This window comes from Engraulis encrasicolus, chromosome 1 (genome assembly GCF_034702125.1).
Source record: "Engraulis encrasicolus isolate BLACKSEA-1 chromosome 1, IST_EnEncr_1.0, whole genome shotgun sequence".
NCBI classification, from domain to species: Eukaryota; Metazoa; Chordata; class Actinopteri; order Clupeiformes; family Engraulidae; genus Engraulis; species Engraulis encrasicolus.
This window is the reverse complement of record NC_085857.1, coordinates 15,650,914-15,659,781: the sequence shown is the minus strand read 5'-3', so window position 1 is coordinate 15,659,781 and position 8,868 is coordinate 15,650,914.

Here is an 8,868-nt window from a genome sequence, read left to right as displayed (position 1 = left end):
GTTCAGATCTGAAAGACAGCATGGATTCCATCCCTTAGCAAGGGTACCATATCTTGGGCTCCATTCAGAGAGCGGGGAAGGGTGGAAAGGCAATGACTGCAGTTTGTTTTTAATAGATACAGCTGACACGATTGGCTTTGGGCTATGCATATGCCAAATTAAACATTCGTAACACCCAATTAAAGGCCATGGGCAATTTTAAACCACACCTTTCCTATGAGAAATTGCATATGTAACCTCCAGAGTATCTCACTTGTGAGATCAACTGGTGTTCACCAGGCAAGAGATACCCATACAACATGCATGGGACAGGATTGCAGTTCGTTTGAAAACCTCGAAGTACAGCTAGAATTAGTAATTAATTATTGGTTTCCTTTCCTAACTAATGTCTTAACCATGTCCATGAATTGACAAATCAATTGAACTTCCTGTGTAGCAACCATGACATCTTGACCCTTTTGAATTTGTAGCATATTACGTAAACACAAGGCCTATGCAGTCATCACTAACTGCTAGAGGTACTGTATATCCCACAATGTGCCTGGAGGATTAATTAATATGGGTTGGCTACATTTGACTTGCCGGCCATCTTGAAAATTCTGGTTTTATTTGCTAATTTGCTATGCCTTAGCATATGAAAAGGTAAATGTGTACCATTTTTCATGCTTTTACTACAAAGTGGGTGTTAAATTCATCAATGGTTTCATTAATATGGGTTGGCCAGATTTGATTTGGCGGCCATTTTGAAAATTAAACTTTCTTGCAATGCCTCCATTTCTTTTATTAATCAAAATGTAAAGAAGTAACCGGGCACCCATTTTCATGTTTTTAGAACAAAGGTAGCTTCATTAATAGGGTTTGGCCATATTGGATGTGGCGGCCATCTTGAAAATACAGCATTTTTCATGGCGCCTCCAATGATAATATTGATCAGCATATTAAGAAGGACATGTGTACCAATTTTCAGGCCTTTACTACAAATTGTCAGGTAGTTTCATTAATATGGGTTGGCCATATTGGATTTGGCGGCCATCTTGAAAATTCATAATTTTTTGCGACGCCTCCAATGCTAATATTAATCAGCATATCAAGGAAGATATATATACCAATTTTCATGCTTTTACAACAACGTGTCAGGTAGTTTCATTAATTTGGGCTGGCCATATTGGATTTTTCGTGACGCCTCCAACGCTAATATTATTCAGCATATCAAGAAGTATATGTGTACCAATTTTCATGCTTTTACTCAAAAGTGCACGATTAGGCCATTTTGTGTGTCTAATCCGCCGGACTATAAAGAAATAATCTCATATTTAAATTAAGAAAAACATTAACTGTGACTAAAATCTTTTACTTGTACAGTAGTTGTCACTATTTATGAACATCCTTGGTGGGCACATCAGAAGCTCCTGGAGGGTTACCTGGCATCTGCAGGCACCACATTGGTGAAACACCAGGGGGCGCCACAAATCCACACTTAGGAGAGCTCTGACCATAGAGGTAGAAAATAACACTAGAGTGGACATGGCAATTCACGACAGCACTGGGAAGTGGCACATGGCGCCTCCCATTGTCTGTAGGTAGTGTAGGCACCTTCAGTCAATTCAAGTCAATGGAGAACACGCCCACCTCTGTTAAAAAATGGACTAAAACTGTGTGAATATGAAGTCACCCATTAATCAAAGACCAGATTTGAAACGTCAGGATAAATATCTACTTAATTCATATGAGTCGATAAAATACATCTAAAAATCGAATTATATTAATTCTGCACATATTTAGTAACAAACTTCAACTATTGTCCTTGTAGAGTGTGTTCATGGACATTTTCACATTATTAAGCCATTTTTTGACAGAGGTGAGCCTCCTTGTCCATTCATTTCCATTTATCAGACCTACCTACAGATAATGGCCGCCACAGATTGCCGTCAGAAGGGGGGCGGGGTCGCCTCTAGTGTTATTTTCTACCTCTATGGCTCTGACGCTCAGGTTTTGGTGTACTAGTGAGGCTACGCGTCCCATCTCCAGTGTGTGAGATGCTGTTTCAGTCAGTTTGAACAGACAGATACATTTGTCTCAACTACATCACCATCACCAGCTGTGACAACTGTTTCACATAGTATTGCCGGTCCTCAACTTGCCACAGAATAGTGTTGCCTTTATACTTTATACGTACCTTGTGTCGCAAACTGCATATTTTATCTTGGACAGAGGTCGATAAAGTAAAAATGGAAGTACATTCATGAAGTAAATGCAATACTGCTCTAGTACATTGTGTTACATTGCTGTTGTACCAGTTATTCCATTGTACCTTATATGGTAGATACACTGTAATACACTTGAAATATAGTGTTACGTAAAAGTAAAAACTCTGCTACAAGTTTGATCCGATCAGCTCAGAATCAGCTGATCGTAAGATTGGTCACTCATTGATATCACCTGAGTCTGTGGAAACGGAAAAGTGGCAAGGTTTTATTTACTTTTTGTCACTGACGTTGGAGATAGGTCCTTGTTTCTTTCTATACATTTCTTATCCATTGTTTTTTCCTATACATGTGTTTACATCCTGTTTATGTTTAATTTCAATTTAGAGTGAAACACATTTCTGAACAGACTTTTTAAACACACTTCCACTCCCCCAAGGCACACAGCATTGCAGAGATGAACTGCACCAGGCAGTTGTCCACATCTGGCCAGTGTGTCTCCAGGCCGTATGGTGCTTTGTACTGTATGCATAACATTAAGAGAGGGACGCTGTGGCGCAGCACGCTAAGCCCCTCACATTTGGGCTTACATGCCCACCCACGGGGACCCCGGTTTGAGCCCGGCCGGGGTCATTTCCCAATCCTCCCCTGTCTCTCTGTCCCATTCGCTTCCCGTCACCATCTTCGACTGTCCTGTCAAATAAAAGCCCCTAAAAAAAAGTTTTTAGAAAGCACTACCTGACTACATCTTACCTCAGAATAATTGTGTAGGCCTACTCCATTTTTGATTCTTTATCATGGAGTCATTTGCACATACACATGCTCTGGTTGCTTCTGTAGCGCCACAAATACAGTTTGTTTCTGCTCAATTTCACTGAAGAGTGTAACAAATTTCTCAACAGACTTTTAAACTCCCTTCCACTCCCCCCAAGGCACACAGCAATGCCGAGCTGAAGCTCACCACTTGTACACATCTGGTGAGTGCGTTCAGGGGCGCTGACAGCTTTTGCTGGGCCCAGGACAAAGTCATCAGAAAGGGCCCCCCATCCAGTACATACAATGTAATGAAAACTCAATTTTGGGACCTCTCTCTCCCTGGGCCCGGGACAACTGACCCCTTAGTCACTTCCTGTCGGCTTCCCTGAGTGCGTTTCTAGGCAGCGCGCAGACCCCTTTGACGTATGCAGGGGTGCCAACAGGGGGGGGATAAAGGGACAGCTGTCCCTGGGCCCAGGGAGAGAGGGGGCCCAGAATTGGGTCCTCATTACATTGTATCAATGGGGCTGGGGGGCCCTACGTATCAGATGACTTTGTCTTGGGCCCGGCCAAAGCTGTCAGCGCCCTTTGACGTATGGATAAGATCAGATGTGGTCTTTAGGAGCTGAAGTCTGAGGCAACTAGCTGGCACCGCGCCCGGAGAAGAAAAGTACCTACAGAAATTTGTAACTGGCTACGGTCGAGTTTGTAAAACACAGCTGTAATTAACGACGTTGAACTGGTGAGGTTGGCAGGCGTTTAAAGGCACAAGCGATCGAAGCACATGTAGTAGGCCCCATAATAACAGGGCCTCTGACAGCTTTGACGGGGCCCAGGATAGAACCCCCCGCATCCAATACATACAACGTAATGAAGACCCAATTCTGGGCCCCCACTCTCCCGAGACAGCTGCCCCCTTTGTCCCCCCCCTGTCGGCTTCCCTGGCCCCATAACCAGGCCCGTTTCAAGGTATTTGGGGGCCCTAGGCAAAGAGAGACTTGGGGCCCTTCTCCTTTTTTTAAGCTAATGGGGAAGGTTCCCAGAGAGAAATGTTGATGGCAGTAATTTAGGGAGGTTTCGCCTCAATCACAAAGTTGTCATTGCAATCATTTGAATACAAGTACCTAACCAGTCCTTACCTTAGGTCCCCCTTTTCACATGGGGCCCCCTTTTCACATGGGGCCCTAGAGGATTGCCTAGTCTGCCTGCCTGGTTGTGACAGGTCTGTCCATAACTGGGCCGCTGACTGGCCCAGGATAAAGGCCCCTTCCCACCCAATACATACAATGTAATGAGGACCCAGGATTCTGGGCCTCTACTCTCCCTGGACCCAGGACAACTGACCCCTTTGTCCCCTTCTGTCTTCACATGTGTAGGCCCCCACCTCATGCTGCTGACCTGGGGATATTTTTTTTAGGTTGTTAACGACGACACGCCTTGCTGCCAGGGTTGAAACAAGGATCAAATTCTTCAACTATTAGAGCAATTCAAACGTCATCAAGTCAAGTCAAGTCAAGTTTATTGTCAATTTCTTTACATGCACTGGTCATACAAAGAATTTGAAATTGCGTTTCTTGCTCTCCCATGCAGACATAGACTAATCTAGGTAAGGACATAGACAGTATAGACATAGACAGTACTCATACATGGACATAGACAGTATGGACGTAGACATTGCTCATACAGACATTTAAAGTGCAAGACTGGACAACAGAAGACTTGTAGAGAACATACATTAAGAGGAGGTATTTTGTTGTTCTTTTTCTAAAAGTCCTTTATAGCGTTCTGACATAGTAATAGTAGCATTTGAAGAAATAAATAATTAAAAAAGGTTTTTATTAAATACACCAGCAGCAGTATGTGTGTGTGTGTGTGTTTGTATGTGTTTTGTGTGTGTGTGTGTGTGTGTGTGTGTGTGTGTGTGTGTGTGTGTGTGTGTGTGTGTGTGTGTGTGTGTGTGTGTGTGTGTGTGTGTGTGTGTGTGTTTAGTGCAGGTAGAAAGTGCGGTGTGCGTCTGTGTGTGTGTACCTGTGTATGTGTGTGTGTGTGTGTGTGTGTATGTGTGTGAGTATGAGTTGTGTGTCAGTGTGTGTATGTTTGGGTTTAGTGCAGAAAGTGCAGTGTGCTTGTGTGTGTGTGTGTGTGTGTGTGTGTGTGTGTGTGTGTGTGTGTGTGTGTGTGTGTGTGTGTGTGTGTGTGTGTGTGTGTGCGTGTGTATGTTTTGAGTTAGTGCAGGTTGAAAGTTCAGTCACAGATGTAGTAGTGCAGGTGGAATGTTCAGTCGCAGATATGGTGGTGGGGATGAGGGGGGGGAGCGTTGTCAGTGGCCTGGCTGGCTAGAGGCTGACAGTGAAGGGAGAGTGGGTTGAGTGTTCAGTATCTTGATTGCTTGATGCATCGTGCTGCTTGCAAGCCTGGTGGTACGGGAACGGAGGCGCCTGTACCTCTTTCCAGAGGGCAGGAGGCTGAACAGTTTGTGTGCAGGGTGGCTTGTGTCTTTGATGATCATCAGTGCTTTTCGGGTGAGGCGTGCGGTGTACATTCAAACGTCATGGTTATTGGTCTAGCTTGCATTTCTTTTCACAGATCCAACCCATACCAAACCCGCAGCAGCAATTTTTTACTGGAGGTCCCTTATGCCCGCACAGAACTGGGTAAAACAGCTTTTAGTGTCTGTGGACCTTCAGTTTGGAATAACTTACAACTAAGGATGGGTCTTCAAGCCTTTGTGCCATTAGAACATTTTAAAGTTACACTGGGAAGTTTTTTATCACATACTTGCACTTGTTTTAACTCATAAGTTTTAATTCATAGTTTGTCTTAATTCTTATCTCTTATATGATTTATGGTGTATTGTGTATGTTCGTTGTTTATATATGATTTTATATGTGCAATTGTTTGTTTTACTCGACATCATTGTAAATGAGGGCTGGGCCCTCAATGATTCTTCGAGTTTAAATAAATGAAATAATGTCTAGTGGGGTACACAGGACTGGACTGGGGGAGAAATAGGGCCCGGGCACTTTTGACTTAAAGGGCCCCCTCATAATTAGCAGTACAGAACTGAATCACCGGTGGGCCCCGGCTTTTTTAAATTTTATTTTATTTTTTACATTTCTGAAAATAGGGGCCCACAATGGTGCAAGGAGGGCCCACCGGGAAATGCCCCGTATGCCAGATGGCCAGTCCAGGCCTGGGAGTACATGTGGAAATGTGGAAAAAGCAGTACATGTAAAGGTTTCCTGCTGTCAGCCTAGGCACAACTTTTTGGGGAGTTAAACCCATTCAACATCTCGACTGCAAATGTGAAGATGACATTTAAATTTTGGCTTTGTGAGGTATTGAATAAAACTTCTTTCTGTCGTCAATGACTTCTTACCTCGCATCACGGACGGGAGGTTCGATAGTTTATTAAGGAATATAGGATGCTAAACCTCAAGGACCAAAATAAAACCGTAACCAATTAATTGGACACTGTGTGAGATTTTTAGTTGTTTATTTCCAGAATTCATGCTGCCCATTCACTAATGCTACATTTTTCATGAATACTTACCACCAGCATCAAATTCTAAGTATTCATTATGACGGGAAAAATTGCACTTTTCATACATGAAAAAGGGGATCTTCTCCATGGTCCGCCATTTTGAATTTCCAAAAATAGCCATTTTTAGCTGCAAAAATGACTGTACTTGGACTATACTAGATAATATTTGTTTATTACTTCGAAAACTTTCATGTAAAGATCAAATTTGGCAATTGGCAGCCCCGTTTCAATAAGCAGCATAGTTGCAGTACCCTTTTTGACCATTTCCTGCACAGTGTCCCTTTAATGTTTTGGGTTTTAATGCCTTCATTTAGGACATGACCGTGAGAGAGTGTCACAGGAAATAAATGGGAGAGAGAGAAGGGAAGGATAGATTTTATCATGGTACTTTAATACATGATAAGCAGTAGATAGATTTTTACATGGGAAAATCCAAGGCCAAAAAACTTTCAGTGGAGAAAAAATATCCCATACCCCAAAGGACACAAGATCATCCGCATTCTCATATGGAATGACTGGTGATGCTGGGAAATGAGCAATGTGTTGTTTCAGCCCTAGCCTGAAGCCTGTCCCTTATTGCGAAAGCTTGCAGCAAAAAAACACAAACATTATTTATTGTTTAAAAAAGGAGGTTGTATCCAGCTCAGGGTTAGCAGGCAGCTGTGTGAACATGAAGTGGGGGTTGGGTAGAAGGACTGTGTTGAGCCGATTCTCTTGAAAAGCTCCTCAATGTAAACTATGGGAACCGAGTCACAGCTGAGGACAGGTTGGTTCTCACCAAACCTGTGTGTAGCTGGCAGGATGGACACATGATGGATGGGTTGGTGGCAAGGATGGACATATGATAGATAAAGCTGCATTCTTAAATACTATCTTCTTAACGCTAAGTAAAGATTAAGAAAAGACAGTTTTTGGTTTGTTTGGGTTTGTAGCCACTTAATGCACGCCGTACCTCCAGTGGCACGCTGTAAATAGTCATTGAAATGTAACTACCATAGCACTACAATACTATGACAGAACACAGGCCCTTTAGTAATGCACCACGACTTGGTCATTACCATACTGGTAACAACAAATTTATAAAGCCGTGTCTTAAGGGGTTAAATGTAAACTAACCAGGGAAGCCAATGGGGGGGTGAACAGGTGGGTCAGTTGTTCTGGGCCCAGAGAGTGAGATGGGCCCAGAATTGGGTCATCATTTACACTGTACGTGTATGTATTTGGTGGGGGTGCCTCTAAGATTACTTTGTCCCAGGCCCGGCCAAAGCTGTCAGCAGTGTTGCCAGATTGGGCTGTTTCCCGCCCAATTGGGCTGTTTAGGATGGCCTTGTGCGGGTAAAAGTGGCATTTAGCAAAAAATACCCCGCCCATTTTTTTGCCATAGAAATCAATAGAATTGGGCTGGATTTTGTGTTTCTAGACGGGTTTTGAGCATTTTTGGGCTGGAAATCATCAGCCTCATCTGGCAACCCTGGCTGTCAGCGGCCCTGTAGCTAACTTCAGGGAATTGGACCGCCACATATGTGCTCTGCTGGCTGCTGGGATGCTACAGTATGTTCAAATCACTCCTTCCAAGATCATTGTGATGCGATGAGGTCCTCACTGAATGGGTTGGATAGACCATAAAACAGTGATGTGAAAACACACAAAAAATGTGCTTGTTGGAAATGGCTGAATGAGTGGCTGGGGCAAAGTGATGCGTTCTGGAAAATAAATAATGACTATTTTGGACGTTGCAGCTAGTCCAAGTCCAAAATGCAGCACACTGACATTGCCTAAAGCCAGCAAGGCAAATTCACAATTCTTTTCAAAATATCAGTAGGCACTATTGCTGTCATAATCATAGCCATCAGTGGAAAGCATATAGACTTGTGTAAACTACAGAAGTAGACAGACTTGAATTTGTAGCAGTTGTCTGCATTTTGTGCATTACACAACCTCAGTATAGAATACTCAAAATGATAGCATCTTGTACAGGGGGTTAGACACCATTTTAAGACTATACATAAACAAAGAAAGGTAGAAACAGCAACGGATTTCTTACAAAACGTGTTTTTAATGAGACAGCTGTACAGGATATGTTTACATTTTCACTTTGTCACTTTTATTTTAAGTTTCACTTGGATGCACAGCACTTCGCCTCCACTCATTTCATGCCATTACTTCAATCTCTCCCCACCTCCTTTTCTCCTTCTTCTCTCTTCCATCCTCTCTTCTTTCCATCTCTCTGTCTATTCTTTCTTTTTCCTCCGCATTTTCTCTGTCCACTCCTCCTCCTCTCTCATTCCCATGCTTTCACCCCAGCTGCACATAGAGTACATCCATGTCAAACTAATATTACATATGAACACTGGGCCCCTTGCC